The sequence below is a fragment of the Ceratotherium simum genome, chromosome 4 (genome assembly GCF_057802395.1).
Source record: "Ceratotherium simum simum isolate JZ-2026a chromosome 4, ASM5780239v1, whole genome shotgun sequence".
Taxonomy (NCBI): Eukaryota; Metazoa; Chordata; class Mammalia; order Perissodactyla; family Rhinocerotidae; genus Ceratotherium; species Ceratotherium simum.
Genome location: NC_141903.1, coordinates 48,092,256 through 48,103,152, shown reverse-complemented (window position 1 = coordinate 48,103,152; position 10,897 = coordinate 48,092,256). Strand labels below are relative to the sequence as shown.

General features: G+C 33.7%; 1 pseudogene; it reads right to left on the bottom strand.

Moving 5' to 3' along the window:
• Nucleotides 1-8,921: 8,921 nt before the first annotated feature.
• On the bottom strand, nt 8,922-10,538 carry LOC147917285 (small ribosomal subunit protein eS1 pseudogene; annotated as a pseudogene).
• Between the last annotated feature and the right edge of the window lie 359 nt (nt 10,539-10,897).

Here is a 10,897-nt window from a genome sequence, read left to right as displayed (position 1 = left end):
TCAGTCTTATTCCTCTTCACGTACAAACAGCCCAGAAATAGATCAGCAATTGTATCTCCTCAGGAGACATCCAACCAAACAATGATTTCCGTTTTTTCCTGCTTGTGGTCACTCCCAATCTCTGAGTGGTTCTCTTAAAATTTTTTCCCTTGATTTAGGAGTTCTGCTACCCGTCTGAGGTCTGGTGAACATATGGAGATTACTTAGCACATACTGTCCTCAGCTTTGGGACTGGAACCACAATTCTAAGATAATAATAAAAATTCCATTCAAAACTTTGTAACAAAAATATTAAAATTGTTTTGACTTCAGGTAATGTCAGAGTAGCTTGTATCAGAAAACTCTCCTACTAATAACAATTTAAAATGCTAAACAGAATATTATAAAACTACTGTTTGAAAGTGCTGGAGACTAGGTAGTAACTAGAGGAGTTAAGACACTTGAAAAAAGGCACTATGTAGGATGAGATCCACATTTATCTGTTTTTTGATAGTTTCTGTTTCCCCCATTGAAGGGAGTCTCCAGATCTGCTGAGCTAGATGATAGAGCTTCCTCAGAACTCCATAGTTTTATTGGATGAGTAGTCAAAGTTTGGAGTTGAAGTCTTCCAAAACAGTAGGAAATTGAAGGGGGAAACCTATAAGGGAGGGATCCACAAGGTAGAAGATACAAAATCTTAGTACGTACTCTGCTAAAACACTTAGCTAACTCTTGAACTGCATGGGACTGGAGAGAAATTCTAAGTAGTCCAGGAAAAACAGTAGCTAAAAGGTTAAGGAGCTGATCAGTGATTTCAGAAGCTGCCTGCCACTTGGGACACAGAGTTAGGAATTCAACCAGTCAGAGTGATAGAGGCTTGATAAACACCTTGAGTTTACATTGAAATCCTATTAAGACTACAACTTAGGAGTAAAGATCATGTCCCAGAACTAAGGGATATATCCTAGTACTAAGGGAAAACCTGAAATACACCCATCCAACAAAGTCTAAACCAAGCCTCCATTTGATCAAGGGATCTACTAGTAATTTAACTTGCCAACACAAAATGCAGTATTCTTCAGAGAAAGATAAAAGAAAAATAACAGCTCTCTACAATGTATTACCCACAATGTCTATTAATCAACTATTACTAGACATGCAAAGAAGCAGGAAAATATTACCAAAAGTTAAAAAAAGAGATATCTAATAGAAACAGATCTAGAGATGACCAATATTTTGAAATTAATAGGTAAAAATGTTAAAACAGGGGCCAGTCCCATGGCATAGCAGTTAAGTTCACACATTCCACTTTGGCAGCCTGAGGTTTGCCAGTTTGGATCTTGGGCGCAGACCTACTCACCACTCATCAAGCCACGCTGAGGTGGCATCCCACATACGGCAAATAGAAGGATGTACAACTATGACATACAACTATCTACTGGGACTTTGGGGAGAAAAAGGGAAAAAAAGGAGGAAGATTGGCAACAGACGTTAGCTGAGGGCCAATCTTCCTCAAAAAAAAAAATGTTAAAACAACTATGATATATACGCTAAAGAAAGCATAGGAAAATTTAGACATAACGAGCAAAGAGATGAGAAAATTTCAGACAGATATTAAAAATGTAAGGGAAAGAAAACTTGATGGAAATCCTTGAACTAAAAAATTATAACATTTGAAATAAAAAAAACATTAGATGCAGTCAACGCAGATTGGACAGAAGAGTAGAGAGAATCAATGAACATAAAGATAGGATAAGTTAAACTGAAGTACAGAGAAGAAAAAAAAACTGAAAAGAAATAAATAGGCCTCAATGATTTAGGGATAGTATCAAGTGATACTTTCTAAAGTCTCAGAAAGAGTAAAGAGACAATGAAACAAAAACAAATTTTTTGAAGAAACATTGGCCAAGATTTTTCTATATATGATTAAAACAACATATTTGGAGCAACTCAGAAAACCACAAAAAATAGAAACACAAAGAAATCTACAACTAAGCTCTTCAAAGTCAAACTGCAAAAGCCAAAGAAAAATATAAAAGCCCTGGAAAAGAGAAACATATTCAAGAGAAATATAGTAGGAAAGATGACTGATATCACCAGAAATCATGGAAGCCGGTGAACAATGGAATGACATCTTTTAACTGCTGAAAGAAAAATAAAACTGTCAATACGAATTCTATATCCAGTGAAAATATCTTTAACAAAATGAAAGCAAAGGCCTTTGTCAGATAACTGAAAGCTAAGATAATTCATCAGCAGACTCATAAGAAATTCTGAAGAAAATGTGTCAGGGTGAAGGGAAGTAATATCAGATGAGAATTCCTTTCAACAAGAAGGAATGAAAGGGGGGTGGGGATGGGTGAAAGGAGTCAAAAGGCACAAACTTCCAGTTATAAAATAAGTCATGGGGATACAATATACAGCATGGCAACTATAGCTAATACAGTATTACATGTTTGAAAGCTGCTAAGAGAGTAGATCTTAAAAGTTCTCATCACAAGAAAAAAAATTCCATAACTATGTAATAGTGACAAATGTTAACTAGACTTATTGTGGTGATCCTTTTACAATATATACAAATATCAAATCATTATGTTGTACCCTTGAAACTAATATAATGTCGTATGTCAATTATACCTCAATAAAAATAAATTTTAAAAAATAACAAGAAGGAATGAAAAACACAGGAAACGGTAAATATATGGGTAAATTTAAAAGACCACTTTTCCATCATTTCTTATTTTTTAAAGATAATTAACTGTTTAAACAAAAATAACAATATATTATAGGGTTCATAGCATGTGTGTAAGTAAAATACATGACAGCAATAGCTCAAAGAACTGGTGGGAGTGAATGGTACTGTTCTATTGTAATATCCTTACTTTATATATGAAGAGGTAAAATATTAATTCAAAGACCAAAAAATTAAGGATACATTGTAATCACTAAATCATTCATAAAAGAGAATACAAAAAGCTATAGTTAAAAAAGCCATTAGAGATGAGAGAATGAAATACTAAAATACGTGTGGGTGTGTGTGTACACATATATGTGTGTATATATATATATATATAAGACAGCAGGAAAAAAGAAACAAAAGAGCAAGGAACGAAGGCACAAATATTAAGATTACAGATAAAGCCAAATATATAAATTGTGAATTTATTATTTACAGATCTTCCTAGACTTACAATGGGGTTGCATCCCAATACACCCATCATAAGTTGAAAATATCAAGTCGAAAATACATCTAACCTACCAAACATCATGGCTTAGCCTAGCCTACCTTAAATGTGCTCAGAATGCTTACATTAGCCTACATTTGGGCAAAATCATCTAATACGAAGCCTATTTTATAATAAAGTTTTGAATATCTCCTGTAATTTATTGAATACTGTGTACAGAAAGTAAATACAGAATGGTTGTATGGGAACAGAATGGTTGTAAGTGCGTCAATTGCTTATCCTCGTGATCTTGTGGGAGCTGCAGCTCCCTGCCACTGCCCATCATCATGAGAGTATCGTACCACATGTCACTAGCCCAAGAAAAGATTAAAACTGGAAGTACAGTTTCTCCTGAATGCATATTGCTTTCACATCATCGTAAAGTCGAAAAATCTTAAGTCAAGCCTTTGTAAGTCGGGGACTGTCTGTATATGAATGGAATAAACACTCCAATTAAAAGGTAGAATTGATTTTTAAAAAATCATTACACAACTAAATGCTGTTTTCAAAAGATGCACTTTAAGTATAAGCACATAGACAGATTAAAAGTAAAGTGTGGGAAAAGATGTACCATACAAACAGTAAACATAAGTAAACTCATGTGGCTCTATTAAATGCACAAAAGTGCACTTCCAGACAGAGTATTACCACAGATAAAAAGGTTTACTTTATAATATTAATTTGTTAATTTATTAAGAAAATAATAACAATGCCAAATGGTATTCACCTAATAATAGAACTTCAAAATACATAAAGAAACCTGACAGAACCAAAGAGAGAAATAAACAAACCCACAATCATTGTAGGAGATTTTAACACCCTTCTATCCAGTAATTGATAGAACAGGTGGAAAAAAATTAATCTGGAATAACAAAGATTTGAATAAGACTATCAATAAACTTGAACTAAATGACACACACAAAAATTTCATAATTCACATTTTTTATAAGTACACATGTAATATCCACTAAGAGAGATGATGCACTGGGCCGTAAAACAAGTTTCAAAGGATGTTCTCATACCATAATGAAATTGAATTAAAAATCAACAGTAAGATATCTAGAAAATCTCCAAATATTTGGAAACCCATGGATAAAGGAGCTAATTATAAAGAAAATTATAAAATATTTCTAACTGAATGTTAATGAAACAATTTTTCAAAATTTGGGAGATGCTGTAAAGGCAGTTCTAAGAGAGAAATTTACATCTTTAAATGCTTATATTAAGAAAGAACAAAGCTACCTTCATAAGAAGCTAGCAAAAGAAAATAAATAATAAGCAATATAAAATAAACAGTAAAAAATTAATTAAAAGAGTCAATATCAATAAAATAGAACACAAACCAAAAATACAGGAAAATCAACAAAGCCAAAATTTGGTTATTTGAAAAATATAACAAAATTGATGAATCCCTAGGTAGACATGATGTATGATTTCATTCATATATGTGTCTGTAAGATGCAAACTAATCTACAATGACAAAAACGACCAAACTGGTGTTTTCCTGGGGCCACTCAGCATACTGATTTTGATATAACATCTATGTTACCAGGTATATCAGTAGTTCATTTCTTTTTATTACTGAGTAGTAGTCCATTGTATGAATATGCCACATTTTGGTTAAGTATTCACCTGTTGATGGATATTTGAGTTGTTCCAAGTTAGAGGCTATTATAAATAAAGGCGTTATAAACATTTGTGCACAAGTATTTGTGTGGACTTTACACACAAGTATTTGTGTGTCAACTCCTATGCCTAGGAGTTGAATGGCTGGGTCCATACTAGGTGTGTGTCTAACTTATTAAGAAATTGCAAAACAGTTTCATAAAGTGACTGTAGCGTGCTTACTCCCATTAGTAATATAATAAGAGTTCTAGTTGAGCCTCATCTTTACCAACACTTGCTTGATATGGGCAGTTTTTAAAATTTTAACCACGGTTGTATAGTGATATCTAATTGTGATTTTAATTTGTTTTTCCCTGATGACTGATTTGAGCATCTTTTCTTATGTGAATTGGCCATTTGTATATCCACTTTTGTGACGGATTTGCTCAAATCTTTTGCCCACTGTTAATTGTTTTTTTGTTTGTTTTATTATTGAGTTGTATGAGTTATTTTTATGTCCTGGATATGATTTCTTGGTAAAATATATGTATAGCTAGTATTTTTCCCTTTACATAGCTTGCCTTTTCGTTTTTTAGTGGTATTCTTCAAAGAGCAAAAGTTTTTAACTTTGATAAAGTACAACTTATCTTTTTTTTTTTTATGTAGTTCATGCCTGTTGGTTTGTATATATGATCTTTGCCTACTCCAAGGTTGCAAAGATTTTCTCCTACATTTTCCTCATTATCTGTTACATTTAGATCTTGGTCCATTTCAAGTTAATGTTTGTATTTGGTGTGAGGTAAGTGTTAATGTTATTTATTTTTATTTTGGTGGAATAAAAATATAAGCTGTTTCAGCACTTTTTGCTGTGATGAATCTTTTTCCTATGGAATTGTCTTGGTATTTTTGTAGAAAATTAACTGATGATATCTGTGTGATTCTATTTCCGGATTCTCTATTTTGCTTCACTGACACATGGCAGTGCTTTCACCAATACTACACCGTCTTGACTACTGTAGCTTTACAGTAATGTTTAAATCAGGTAGTGCAAGTCTTCCTATCTTTTTCTTTTGCAAAAAAAAATTATTTGACTATTCTATGTCTTTTGCATTCCCATATAAGTTTTAGAATTATCAAATTCTACCAAAAAATATCCTATTGGAATTTTGACTGCAATTGCATTTAATCCATAAATCAATTTGGGGAGAATTGACATCTTGACAATATTGAGTCTTCCAACCCATTAAAATAGTAAATCTCTCCATTTTTTTTTTACCTCTCTTTTAATTCTTCTCATTAATTTTCTGTAGTTTCATTGAAAAGTTCTTGTATACCTTTTGTTAAATTGATTCCTAAATAGTTTATAATTTCAGTGTTATTGTGAATAGAATTTAATTTTAATTTTCTAATTCCTTGCTTATAGTATGCAAAAATTTTGTAGCACCTTATCTCCTGTGTGACCTTACTAATTTTACATATTAGTTCATGTAGGATTTTTTTAGGTATCTTAGGTTTTTACTTAACCATCAAGTCACCTTCAAATAACACTTTTTCTCCTTTCTTTCTGACCTTTAGGGATTTTATTATTTACCTTATTTCAATGGTTAGGACCACTAGCACAGTGTTGAACAGTAGTGGTGAGAGTGGGTATCCTTATCTGGATCCCCATCCTTGGACGAAAGCATTCAACATTTCCCCATTAAGTATAATGTGTTAGCAATAGGTTTTAGTAAATGCCTTTTATCTGTCTCCAGTTTGCAGGGGTTTTTTTTTGTTTGTTTGTTTGTTTGTTTTTTTTTTAAAGATTTTATTTATTCATTTTTTCCCCCCAAAGCCCCAGCAGATAGTTGTATGTCATAGGTTCACATCCTTCTAGTTGCTGTACGTGGGACTCGGCCTCGCGCTGGACGGAGAAGTGGTGCCTCGGGGCGCGCCCGGGATCCAAACCCGGGCCGCCAGCATCAGAGCGCGCGCACTTAACCGCTAAGCCACGGAGCCGGCCCTGCAGGGGTTTTTTAAACCATAAATGTATACTGAATTCTGCCAAACGCTTTTTCTACATTTTCTCCATGCAGTATGTTAACTCTTTATATAAATATTTTAAAAGCTTGCCAATTTCTATAAAAAATTCTGTTGAAATTTTTATTGTGATTGCATTGGATGAATAGACCAATTTGTAGAGAATTGACATCTTAACAATATTGTCTTCCATTCCATGAATATATTATATATTTTCATTTGGGAGTGAGAGAGCTTCTTTAATTCTTTTCTTCAATGTTATATAATGTATATATTTGTTAAAACTTATCAAATAGTCTAATTAGAATTGGTAATTTTATTGTATGCAAATTATACCTGTTTTAAATAACCAAAAAAATATTACCCCTTTTATTTTTGGTTAGGAAATGGAGGCTCAGAGAGAATGATTACCCAATATCTAGCTCAAAGATTGTTTTTTTTAAAACATATAACAGTTCCTTAGACAAACTAAAACACGAAGTTAAGTCGTCTATCTCCAATTAATAGGAGCATCCTTTCTACTATTGTCTCTTAATTATTTCTGAATGATACATACAATGGCATAATAAGCATGGTGTAAGGTGATCATCAACTATTCCAAAAATAAACATGAACACGCAGGGTGATGATACCTCAGAAATTTTTTACAAGATAAAAAATTACTTGTCAAATTCTTATTCCCTTTATTGCAATTTTTGAAGTGCTTTCAGAAATACGTTAATCAACACTTAATGCAGATCCTAATCCCATTAGCAACCTATTCACACAATATTTTTAAAATAGCATGTTAATTTTATAATACTAAGACTGTGTGATAGGAACAATATTAAAACATAAACAATTTGAGAATTAAACTCTGATCTAAGTGTACTGGTAATATTTTGCTGAATATTATCCCTTAGAGAAGTCTGTAAATATTTGTTGCATGAAATATAAGAGTTAAAATACTTTCTTTTTATCAGAAATTTTATGGAGCATCTAGGGTTATGAAGTAGGAAGCAGCAATCAATCAGAATATTGCATCTAAAATATAAAATTCTGACTACGCTTCCTATAGCGTACACAGATCAGATTCATAATTGAACTAAAATTGATGCAGCTCTCCATATCCTGTATGAGACTGAAATGTAACATATTTGAAGAACAAAGACGTTCTTCTAAGACATTTTAGAAATTATTAAGCAAAATATCAGTCATTTCCACCTTATTTTCAATATGAATCAGTAAGTTAATACCAAGGTTATTTCTAATGACAGAATGAGGGACTTTGTCTTCAGTTAAATGCATTTCAAGATCCAGAGGGAAAACCTTACCTGTTACCTTATCATAATACCTATGATACCTCCATGTATCTCTCAGTCACCCTCTCTACAGCAAAAAAAGATTATCTTGATTTGCTAAAAGAGGAAATATCTCCATTCCAGTGGAAGGAGATAGACAAGAAACAAATAAATATGTAAAATGTATAGATGATAATAAATACTATGAAGAAAAAAAAGCAGGGAAGAAGCATAGGGAGCTATTTTTGAAATTTTTTTTTTTTTTTTTTTTTTTTTTTTGCTGAGGAAGATTTTCCCTGAGCTAACATGTGTTGCCAATCTTCCTCTTTTTTTGTATGTGAGCCGTCACCACCATGACCATTGATGAGTGGTGTTGGTCCGTGCCCAGGAACCTAATTGAACCGGGGCTGCTGAAGTGGAGTGTGCTGAACTTAACCACTAGGCCACCAGGCCTGGCCCCTATTTGTGATTTTTTTTAATGCTCCACAAATCTGTTTTTATATGAAATCTCCTGAATTTTGAATGTTATGTGATTTTTTTTAAAAATAAGAAAAATTATGTAGCCTGTTACTGCACAAGCCAAACAAAACAAGGCACTTCTGGGCCAGATTTTGGCAAACAATCCACCAGGGTGTAAAGTCTAGACTGGCTGACATTTTCTGTGGCTTCGCATTCTAAAGGTTTATGATACTATAAATTGGCCAAAGGAAGGAAATTCAACTCAAACTGTGAAAGAAAAACCAGTAGAATTAGGAATTAAAGCCATCCTATTTTACAATAACATAAAGAATCATGGATTGATGCTGCAAGAGCTCACAGAGTTGACTTGAGGCACAGGCGGCAGATATTCAACCATCTGTGGGACTTAAAGCGTAAAGGAATTAACCAATTTACAAAAAGCTGAAGGGTAGCAGAATACACCACCCAAAAATATGCTGCTTCGGGATATTGATTATTTTGAGCTCTAGGCACTTGAAAAACACCAAAAACAGGGAAAGCCTTTCTCTGAACTCCCCTTATCCCCTTGTCTTTGAAAGATAACTCTTTCAAAAGAAACTCAATTGTCATAAATCTCCTCCCAGGGAGTTTCATCAAGCAGGGAAGATTGACTCTTATCACAGGAGAGGAGACCAGAAGTCAACACCACTCCCAGGCAAACTTGGTCACAAACTATCATACCTCCCACCTATTCTTCTAAGGGCCCTTCATCTTTCCTAAAAATCATTTACTCTCCCCTAAGAAGCCTACATGTCTTCTCCCCTTTCCCTGTTAAGATGGTATTTAATCCTAAATTCTAAGCCTCCTCAGGAAGTTACTCATTTTTCCCTGGGTATCTTCCATGTATACATGAGATATACATGCTACTAAACTTCTGTTTGTTTTCTCTTGCTAATCTGTCTTTTATTACAGGAGTCTCAGCCAAGAGCTCAGAAAGGTAGAGGTAAAATTATTTTTCCTTCCCTACAAGGCCAAAGGAAGAATAAATGATATCAAGCTCATGTAAAGAAAAGGAAAGGCTTAAGCTTTACCCAAAGTATATCCTTGTTCCCAGGGAAACTTAGAAAAATAAATGCAGTAAGAAAAACGTATGGCAGTACTGGTGTGTTAGCATAACTGCATTTAAATGGGTACACTTTCAAAGTAATTTACCATCAATGGACTCTCTCTGTAGCTTCTTATTCACATGGGAGCCTGAATACTGATGATTATTGTATCATTTTTTCCAATAAGAATTTTTTTTCATCCTTTAAAATTTCTTACTTTTACATACATCCTGGGACTCATATCCATCAACTTGTTCAACCTGAGCATCTATCTGTCTTAGCCACAAAGGTTTTCCAAAACTACTGCCTTTACCGTGAAGTTCCTTATGTTTTACCACTTCACAGTTGACTTTTTAACCAATGTGTCATGGAGAGGATAAACAGATGACCAGCTTTTTCTATGTGGTCCCAAATGCTGCTTGGAATCAGCTCTTTGACCACCTCCTCACGTCATTTGTTTGCCTTCTCAGGTCATGATTTCCATCATCTTTCTTTGGATTTGGTAGACCTCTTGGAGCTGGGCACAACCAATTTTCTGGATCAGGTTGTTGTTTTTTTCCAAAAACCCACATGGAAAAGACAAAGCAAGTAACCATCAGTAGTTTTAACAACAGAAGCTTCAAGCACAGTCTTCATTTTTTTCAATGTGGAACACTTTCTGTCAACAACAAAATTAATTTTTTGGGAGTTACACAGGGATTTTTTGCCCAGAACATTTTTAGTAATTATTTTCAATTTTCTAAATGCAATTCCATTGTTCTGCAGATCAGCAAGGCTCGCTTCAAAAACACAATCCTTGAGGTCATCAGATACAATTTTGCTTCTTGAGTCCTTGGGACCAGTGTTTTCCCAATATTTTTTATGTTGAACATAGCTGGTACTTCCCATCATACAATCTTCTTAGAAAATAAATTCACCACTTTGGTCTTGGCTTTCTTTGTGCTGTCTTTCCATAAGTTGCTTTTCCTTCCCAACTGCCATGGTGATGCTCAGAAACCCAAAGGGCAGCAAATGTATTTTAAAATAATTCCCGATATCCCAGTCACCATAAAAACTGTATCCAAAGAAATAAAATGTGTTTGAAGAAAATAACGTTTCAAATCCTCTCCTGAAGTTGTGGCACTTATGTTAAAACAGGATTTTTTTTTTCCTTTCTTAATCTCACTTTAAAATGTTATCCTTTTCAAATTTGATTTACATAGCTGCTGGATGAAGGAGCTCTTTTAAATAATTGCCAAGAGAACAA